The sequence below is a fragment of the Marmota flaviventris genome, chromosome 4, assembly GCF_047511675.1.
Source record: "Marmota flaviventris isolate mMarFla1 chromosome 4, mMarFla1.hap1, whole genome shotgun sequence".
Taxonomy (NCBI): Eukaryota; Metazoa; Chordata; class Mammalia; order Rodentia; family Sciuridae; genus Marmota; species Marmota flaviventris.
This window is the reverse complement of record NC_092501.1, coordinates 51737396-51747236: the sequence shown is the minus strand read 5'-3', so window position 1 is coordinate 51747236 and position 9841 is coordinate 51737396. Positions and strand designations below refer to the sequence as shown.

The window sequence follows — 9841 nt, the reverse complement described above, 5'->3', positions numbered from 1 at the left end:
GAACGGAGCAGGGAGGGGAGGAGGGGGAGGGCAGAGGAGGGAGCCGAGAGGGAGGAGGAGGCTGCCCGGGCTCCTAGGACACGGTTCCGGAATCCGCCGCCGGCGCGGGCCGCTCGCCCACTCGGGCCGAGCGGGTAGGGCACCGGGTAGGACCGCTCGCTCGCCGGCTTGCGGCGCAAAACGGCGCCCGCCTGGCGCCGCTTCCTGCCGGGCGAGCGGAGCGGCCGGGCCGCGCCTCCTCCTCCTTCCCTCCTCGCCGCCGAAGGAGGGCGCTGAGCCCCGCCGCGGAGCAGCTGCAGCCCGGGGCTCCAGAGAGGAGGGCGAAGTTGCGAGCGGATGCTGCCCGCGCTGGACGCCGATCGGGGAGAGTCGGATCCGCCTTCGTCGGACGAGGCTCGGCGCCGGGGTAAGTGGGGCCCCGGAGTCCCGGAACCGCTTCCCCGGCTCGGCCGAGGCCGCCCAGCCGTGCCTTCGGGTCCCGGCGCCCGCGCCAAACTTTGCAAGAAGGCGCAGGCGGAGGGTGGGAGAGGGGCTCCCGGCTCCAGAGAAACCCCACGCAGGCGCCTCGACCCGCGGCGCCCGATCTGCATCTGCCAGGTACCGGCGCCTCCTGGCCGCCCGAGCCCCACGCACAGCGCGTACGCGTGTTAGCACACGCCGCCCCGACCAGGCGCATGCAGCCAGCCCAAGTGCACACTCCGGGAGCGCCGCGAGTTGGGCTTTGAACCCAGGCTCGTCTCCATCTCTCCCAGTTCGATCCACGGTCTTTGTCTACTGCCCTCGCAGTCCCTCAGCGAGAGGGAGCCCCCAAAGTGCCAGGGGCAGGGATCGGACTGCCTGGACTTTAGAAAGTCGTGACGGAGATCCTGAGGCCGAGGAGTGGGGAGGAGAAAGCAGTCAGTGCAGATGGTTTTGCGGGTTCGACAGGAGAGGATCTGGTAGGGGCAGGTTTGGTGCGGAAACTCAGCGTCTGGGTGATGTGTCTGGGTGTGCACAGCCCTTCCGGAGGCGAGGCCGGGAGGCAGGAGGGACTGAGCGTAATCTCACATCGGTGTGCTGGGGTCTGTGAGCAGGGTGGGAAAGCCTGCAGGCGGACGCTGCGCTGGACAGCTGGGGGTTGATGGTGACAGGGCCTTGGAAGGAAGCAGAGACCCTTCCCCCTAGCGGATGTACTTCCTCAGAGGGACTTCCAGGGGGACAGGGTGAGGAGAGTCGAGCTATATGCATGGGGAGGAGGGAGACTCCAGGGTGTTAGTTAGAAGACACTTATTTTTCTTGCACCTGAAGTTGTGTTTGGTTTCTGATGCAGGGCACTCTGAGGCCCGAGCATGTTTCTGGACCTGGTGCAGTTCTGGGCACAGTGGGTACTCAGTAAGTAGTTGCTTGATGAGTAACACCAACAATTTATGTCTTTTGCTCTGGCTCTGAGCTGAGCCCACTGGACTTCAGCCAGGTTAGAATTGGTCTTCCTGAAAAGGTCGGGTCCTGGGTGGCTGGAGAGAACTCTGCCTCATCTTTGGGGGAAGCAGATCAGCAGCATGTTCCACTGTGCCTGTGAGCTAGCATGGAACTTTATCATCTCCTTTTCCCAGGGCAGCAGAAAAAGTCCCATTTCTTGGTCCTGCTAAGCTGGGGATGGAGTGGGAGATGACATGCTGATTGGCAGACTCATTGGGGTCTTAGGGAAAAACTGTCCATGTGCAGCAGAGAGGAAGAGTAGATTCCATCAACCCTCCCACACCCTGGCTTTAGGGGACAGGGATGGGTTAATGGGAGAAAGAGATGGGCCAGGCTAGTGGACATATGCCAAGGTAGAGAGACCATGGGACATGTGGGATTGGGGAGCACCTGCTCTTCTTTCTGGCTCCTGCTAGCCTGGCTGGAGAGAACTCTCATGAAGGGTCTCTGAGCTGTGTCTTCCAGCCAGGGCTTGGCTGGATGGTGGCAGCAGGTGGAGGGGCGTCACAGTCCCCGTACTAAGTATTGGTGTGGATTCTTCTCTGCCAGTGGCATGAGTTTCCCAGAGGAGCAGAAGCATCCCCTGTTCCTGGAACTGGGACTGAGAGTGCACAAAGACGTGGGGGCGGCCTAGGCATGTCATGGAAAATGTCTCACTCCCTGCCCCGCCCCCTCATGAAGAGCTCTGAGTAGGTGCAGTGTGCATTTCAACTTCTAAATACTGAAATTAGCAAAGCATATTGGCAGCACTGAGGACTGTGGCCCCAGGTGAGAGAGGGAGTGCTCTGGCCTCTGGCCTCGGCCACCCCCAGATTCAAGCAGCACGCTACACACATCCAGTCATTTCCGCACCTTTCCACCTTCATCGTGCCTTCTGGGAATCAGGAGCTTTAGACAGAATCTCATGAAGCAATTACATCCCAGCGAGGTTAGTATTTCATCTCCTTTTTACAGATTAGGAAACTGAGGGTCAGAAAAGTTAAGTCACTTTTTATAAAAGTCACGTAGCCAATGAGAGACAAGGCCAGGAGTTGAACCTGGAGAGTCTGACTCCTGACTGTGCTGTCTCCATCATGGAATTCTCCATAGCAACCAGGAAACAACTCTGATGCTGCTTACTAACACGGTAGTAAGTTAACAAGGAGCCTCTTGACTGCGTCCCTTTTTCCTCCTCCCTGCTGAGCCTGGGTTATACCATAGCTGTGGAAATCCGAGGCTGGGGGTAGCTGGGCATGGTGGCACACACCTGTAATCCCAGCTACTCAGGAGTCTGAAGCAGGAGGATCATAAGTTTGAGGCCAGCCTGGGAAACTTAGTAAAACTCTGCCTCCAAGTTAAAAAAAAAAGCTAAAATTAAAACGTTTGGGGATGTAGCTCAGTGATAGAGCATTCCTGGGTTCAATCCTCAAAGAAAGAAAGAAAGAAAAGGCTGGGTGGTACCAGGCTTCTAGAGCCTTCTATGTGGATCTGGAGTCAGGAAACAGTGGAGGTTTGGGGGATGGTGAATGTGGAAGATGCTATAGCAATTCTAATGAGAAATTGTCCACTGTTAATCTGAGAAATGGTGACATAGCTGTCACTCATGACCCTACCTCTGGTAGGGAGGAATGCCAGTAATCCATCCTCAGATAGATTACCACCTTCCTCTCCCCTTTGGCCCTCACCAGCATCACCTGTTACCTGGGGAAATCAGCCCTGGCCTGCCAATTCCTGTTGTCACTTAGTTGGGACCATGTCACAGCTGTCTGTCCATTCCTGCCATGGGCTCTGAAGAGCTAGACTCCTCTACAATGTGTGGTCATCTGAAGAGATGGGTGGGCAGACTGGGGACACGATAGTCACATGGTTCCTGGTTCTTGGCTGTGCTGTCACATAGTCACCCTTCAGAGGGACAGTGGTTATCTGTTGGTCTCACTGTACACATGAAGAAATGAGGCTCTGAGAGGTGTGATGGTCACCCAGGGTCAGGAGGGTAGCAGCTGCTGCCATGCTTCAGAGTCCCTAGCTGTTTCTCCATCTGGCTGGTGTTCTGCACCCCTGGACTAGCCCCCCAAGACTGAGAAGGGTACCCCTGCTGGGGCAGTGTCCTCACTGCTCTGCCCGGCCCAGCTCATCCACCCTAGTGCTTCTGATATATGTGTCCATAGTAAGAAAAAACTGACACTCTTAAAAGGAAGTAAGGGGCATTGGGTTAGCCCAGCCCAGCTGGCCTCCGCCCACTTCGCCCTGGGCTGGTTCCAAGAGTGTGAGGCTGCAGAGATACTGGAGCCCGCTCCTCCTCCAGGGCAGAGTGGACACACTGTCCAGAATGGAATCTGGGACACAGGGTACAGGGAGAAGGCGCCCCAGCTGAGGGGCAACTGCTATCATCTTTGTCCTCCCCTGGGAGGGACTGAAAACCTTGTCAGGTGGTGGGTGAAGCCCTGGGAGGGGCTGGGAGTGTCTCTGCTGAGCAGTGGTACTTCAGGGGCCCAAGGCATCTTAGCTGAGAAGGATGCTCAGAGTGGACTCTGACTTTGGTGATGTAACACAGCAGGAGAATCAGTGCTCTTCTTCTTTCCTTAAATAGAAATGGAATTTGTCACCTTTTCTTCTTGGAGGCCCAAAGACCATAGGACGTGCTTGCTTGCTCACTCTGCGCTGTGCATGCAGATTCCACAATTGGGAGTGGGAAGCCCCTAGCAGGCCCAGACAGTTGATTCAGCCTTCAGTCTCCATGGGCCCAAACCTAGCTGGTGGCTCCTGGTCCCCTGCCAGTGTGGAGGGAGGGGGCAGCCTTGGGAGCCCCTGAGCACAGGCAGCTTCGTGTCATTGGCACCCAAGCCCTCCTCCGCCATGCCCACCCCGCCTCACAAAGATATCTCTGTGTTGAGGGACTGTGGGTTTTCTCTGGGCCCTGGAAATTTACTGGGCCTGGGGAAGACTCTTTACAAAGGACCTGGAGGAAGAGGGGAAGGTCAACACCCCACTTCCCTGAGCAGCCTCTGCAAGCGCCATGGTAAACACCACCTCTCCCAACCTGGGAGGTTCTTATTTGTGGTTCACCTGCCCCCTCCCTGGGAAGTCCCTCCCCCTAGACTTTGGGAGCCTCAAAAGTCAGGACGCACACCCTCTGCGGCCAGTCCTTGTGCTGGTGGCTGCAGAAAGGAAGAACATGTGGGAGAAAAGACCTCCCCAGGGCCCAGCCCTGTTCCTTCTGGGTAAGTCCCAGCCCCCGCCCCTGGCGGGGGGGGGGGGGGGGAAAGCAGGTTGGTTGGTGGGCTTGACTTTGATCTTGGGGCTTTTCTCCAGTTCTGTGACATCTGAGGAAGCTTTGCATCTTAAATGTTGCTTTAGGGTGGATTTATCTGAGTTATTGTCTGGGTTACATCTAATCTGTCAAGAAACCCTCAAAAGCCATGTGTCCGCCACACAGGCCTATAATCCCAGTGGCTCAGAGGCTGAGGCAGAAGGATTGAAAGTTTGAGGCGAGTCTCAGCAATTTAGCAAGACCCTGTCTCAAAATAAAAAAGTAAAAAGGGCGGGGGATGTGACTCAGTGCCCCTGGGTTAGATCTCTGGTACCAAAAATTAAAAGTATTGGTTTTCTCTGTAGGCCAACCCGAATGTCAAGTTTTTTTCTTTCTTTTTTTCCAGTAATGGGAATTGAACCTAGGCCTGCTTTACCACTGAGATACATCCCTATCCCTTTTTAATTTTTACTTTTGTTTTGACACAGGTTGATTTTGACTGTAGTCACGTCAGCTCAGGGAGAGGTGGTGACTGTGGCACTGATGGATTCCCGAGGCTCAAGCATTGTTGTACATTTTTGTGTCTTTGAGATAGGAAGCGGGTTCTTCATCACTTAATGATGGCAGTTTATTTGGTGACTGACTCTAAACTTAGCACACAGTGAGAAGGGGAGACAGGAGCTCTGGCTGGGGCAGTTCCTCAGTGGGTTGGAAGCCAGGGAGTGACCAGGGGCCTCCCATTGTATGTGACTTTGACAAGATGGGTCTGCAAACACGGAAACCTCTGGGATCTGGGAGGGCACTGCCTGAGGCCCAGGGTCTTGTCACTGTCCTGTTGCTGCCAGGCTGCCGGGGTTATGGGGTGAGCTATGTCCTATGCTCTTGGTAGGAGAAGGGCATAACCTTCACACACTCACACAACAGTGCATGTATCATCATGGACAAAAGTGCCGTGTGGCCTTAGACAAGTACTTAACCTCTCTGAGCCTCAGTTTCCCAGTTTGTAAGAGGAGAATGGTAACCGTAACCAACTGTAGCATGTGGTTGTGAGTTAATAGACATAAAGAATCTAAAAGTGCACACAGTGAGAGCTAGGTATGTGTTAGTGTTGCTAATCAGTCTTGAGTGCAAGCACACAGGGCGTTGTAGGGGTACCCACAAACCTGTCAGTGAATGAGATCAATACTTCGCATGCTTTGAGCCCCAGTTCTCTAAGATGCGTGGCATTCCCTATGCTAGACTCTATTTAGAATTTACTGGAAAGATAATTTCATCTTCCCACAGGAAGTGCATATTTTTAGACACTGTGTGTGCTGATTCTCCCGGGAGTGAGAGTAACAGCCTCAGCTGCAAGCGTTTTCAACTAGGTTCCGTGGAACCCCCGGGTTCGGTGCAGGGGAACCCTTAGGGGCTTGATGAAGGGGTGGCAGGTCCCTGTCCCTTTTCTGTTCTGTCTGTTGGACGGATGAGGAAAGCTCTGGTTCATAAGAAGGTTCCACAGCTGAGACGTTTGCTGTCTGTGATCACAGCTCGGTTGGGCTTTCCGCCCTGCATGTGCATGCTCACCTTCGCACGTGTCACACTGTGGCCCCTGTGCCAACCTCACGCTACCTGAGAGCTGGCTCGGGCCTCCACTGCTGTCTCCCTGCGTCCCTCTCCTCCCTCCCCTCCAGCTCCCTCACCATCTGCAGGATTCTGGAGAGTGCTAAGGCGCCCTCTGAGCCAGAGAAGTGCTATCTGAGGAAATATTTTGAAAACAAACGGGGCCACCCCCTGGCTGTGACTGCGCTGAGTTTCAACAAGGAATTTCACAACTCCAGCCAAGGGCAGGGCCAGGCCGTGGGCACCAGCTTTCCTCTGGAGACTGCCAGAGGCTTCTCAGGGGGCAGAGGAGCCCAGCCCTTGGCCCTCGGGGTCAAGGACAGGTGCGTGTCTGCAGAGGCCCTGAGCTCAGAACCCAGAGCATCCTCCGCAGAGAATGAGCAACGGAAGCAGCCACCAAGCAGGGACCCTGTCCTGGATTCAGTCTGTGAGATGCTGTGGTTCTCCTTCGCTCCGCACCTGGCACAGGTGTCTGGGGGGGGGGGCACCTAGGAAACAGTGACAGCAACAGCTGGCTGCCCTGTGCACCTGCTGGGCGTCCCCTCCTGAGCTCTCCCAGGAAGCTCCTGAGGTCACAGAAAGGAGAACAGCCAGACGGTCTGGGGGAGCTGCCCACGTCCACGGCCTCCACAGTGAGCCCAGGCCTGAGCTCAGAGGCTGGCGCCTGAGCCCCTGCCCTCCCACAGCGTGACCTGCATCTGTCCTGCTGTGGCTGCACTGCCGACAAGAAATGGCCCAAAGGGACCCACCTCCCGCCTGTGGCCAGGCATGCTGGGGGTCCGGGCAGGGAAGCCCGGTGGGAGGCATCTCCCAGCCCGCTGTGGACACTGCAGGTGAAGTGGGAGCTCAACCTCCCCCAGGTCGGAGCCCAGCACCCCGCAGCCGTGGGCAAGGCGTTTCTTTGCAAGGCCCAGCGTCCACTCCCGTGGTTTAAGCGAGCAAGGGGGACTTGCCGATCAGAGCCTCTGTCCCCCATGAGGCCTTCCAGCAAGACAGGAGCCCCACCCTGGAGTGAACACGTATCCGCTTGGGGTGACAAATGGCTTCCATGCGCCCTGTCACCTATCAGCAGATGTTTCTTCCCTGGCCTCTTCTTTTACCAGCCCTTACTGGGACACAGTGTCCCAAATTCCCAACTGTCCCCGTTTCCCAAGGTCACACAGCCTGCTCTTGTGGCCTCTCTAGCTGTCCAGGAGGCCCCTCCTGTTTTGCCCATGGCCTGGACGTCTCCTCCCCCTGGAAGCCAGAGTGAGGCCCTCCTTGTGGCTGCTTCCGATCCCCCTCACGGTGTCACCCGCTGCCTTGCGGTGGCAGGCTCAGTGGTCTGTGGTCTCTGCCCGGTAACGAGCTGTGTTCACTTTTGTGTCCCCTGTGCTTAGTCAGCACAGCCACAGGTGTGCGGCACGTGTGCGCGAAAGATTGAGGGGTGGGCTATAGGTGGGGGTGGGAACCTGGAGGAGCTGCTGGCTGTGGGGTGGGACGTCCGGTTCAGGACACTTGTCAGGGCATGGTCCTTGCGTGGGGAGGGTGGTGGTGAATGGGAGGAGCAGCTGATGTGCGCCTGGAGCAGGAAAGTGGGACCCGAGGTACACCCGCCTCACAAGGTCATTCATTATTCTGTGGACACTGGGCTGGGATCTAGGAATGGGTCCCTCTGTCCTGTCCCTGCCTGCCCGCCCGCCCACCCATGGACACCTGTGGATTATGTGGGCTGGACCTACCAGCACGTGCTTCCCAGTCCTGGCCCCAAACATGAGTCCAGCTGCTCCAGGGTCCAGGCCTGAAAGTCAGGCAATGCAGGCCCCAGGGCTGCGGGAGTTCCCCTGAGCAGAGAGAAGGAGGCCACCGGGCAGGCTGTGTACCTGAGCGGGGAGGAGCCGCCCTGAGGTTCCAGCTCCAGCCCTCCGTTTATCCTCACGGAAGCAGTGCCCCTCCACCATGGCCTGGGGGCTTGCTATTCCCTGCCCATGTGCTACATGCCTGGTCCCGCCCGACACCATGCAAGGCAGGCTGGGGCGAGAGCTACTCCCCTGCAGAAAGCCAAGGAGACTCTGGACCCTGGGACACCTGGAGTCCAGCTGTGATGGGTGGACCTGTGGCCGTGAGGAAGGACTGAGGACGGCTTCTCGAAGGGAAGTTGGCCAGAGACACAAAGATAAGAAAATTCAGCCGGGCGCGGTGACATGAGTGGAAAATGTGTTTCTATACAAGTGCTCGGAGCAGTGCCTGATGCACAGCGTTAAGAAACACCAACGATTTTACACGACCTTTGGTGTGTGTGTGTGTGTGTGTGTGTGTGTGTGTGTGATTTTTATGCTGGGGATTGAAGATAGTATAGATTTTTAAGTTCAAGTAGAAAAGTAAACCGAGGTCAGATCATAGAGGCCCCCGAATGTCACACTGACCTTTTCTGAGTACCCACTGGCTGCCGAGTGCTTTGTAGACATTCTTACCGAGCCCCATCAAAGCCAGCCAGGTCGTTAGCAGTGTCTCCATGTTGCATATAAGGAAACCAAAACCCAGAGAGGCAAGAGGGACACAGAGGGACACAGAGGCAGCCGTGACAGCCACGTCTTCCTGGCATTCGGTCCCCCCTCAAAGTAGAGATTGGAGAGACGTGGCAGAAGCAGCATGGAAATGAGTCAGGAACTACCGGGATGTAGCCTGGGGTCCCTGGGGCGGGGAGGACAGGAGGTGACCAGGGAGGGGGGACGATGCCAGGTCATCCTGGAGGCACCGCACACAGCTCGCCATTCATCGCTCAGGGCGAGTCATTGAGTCATTTGGTGGAAAACATGACATCACCGAGTCTCCTGTCTGCCGCCCACCTGCCAGTCTGCCCTCTGTGCTTCTCCTGGTGACCTCAGTGCCCAGAGTCCCTGGCCAGGTGGCCAGGCCAGGTCAGCTCCCCTGCTTTCTGCCCCGGGTTCTCCTCCCCAGCCACTGTCTCCCACCCCCCTGCTCTCTGCCCTGGCCCCCGCTCACACACACTGCTGAAGCAGAAGCTTCTGGAAATGGTGATGGGCCCGGAAAGACTCCACTTCTAGGAGCTCTCAGGGGCCATGCCAGCCCCTGACTGGAATGTGGCCTGGGAGGGGACAGCCCCGGAGCCTGTGTTTGCTTCTCCTTTGCAAATAGTGTGGCTCTTGCGTGGGGATCAGATTGAGGAGCCTGGCCGAGCTGTGTGCCCAGCACCAGGCCGCACCTTAGAGGGCAGTCAGGTGGATCAGCAGCTCGGCCTTCCAGAGGACACCATGGGGCGTCGGAAGGCCCTCTGGTTGAAGCATCCTTGGGCAGAGTCATTTATGTACATCCCTCTGATGGCACGAAGGGTGTCCTATTTTGCAAATGCCAGCAATGAGAGGGATCCGGTGACTTGTCCAGGGTGCACAGCCAGATTGCAAACCCTGCCCATCCAACTCCAGAGGTGCCATCAAGCCAACCAGAGAACCACAGCAAGAGGGGTGCAGTCCTATTGCCAGTGCCTTGTGCAGTGCGGACAGGAAGCGCCAGGCAGCGTCTGTCTCAGAGCGTGGGCCCCGGCTCCAAGCC

At 56.9% G+C, this 9841-nt stretch overlaps 1 protein-coding gene across 2 annotated transcripts in view; it reads left to right on the top strand.

The window, feature by feature from the left end:
- The first annotated feature begins 205 nt into the window (after positions 1-205).
- Chst3 (carbohydrate sulfotransferase 3) overlaps positions 206-9841 on the top strand; it is a 35300-nt gene continuing 25664 nt past the window's right edge. Inside the window, exon 1 of one of the 2 annotated variants that reach the window (XM_027931446.2) lies at positions 206-406. The gene's annotated coding sequence lies outside the window, so the exon portion shown is untranslated. Of the gene's footprint in view, positions 407-4606; positions 4659-9841 lie in introns of those variants that run through there. The other variant, XM_071611186.1, reaches the window with a different exon arrangement.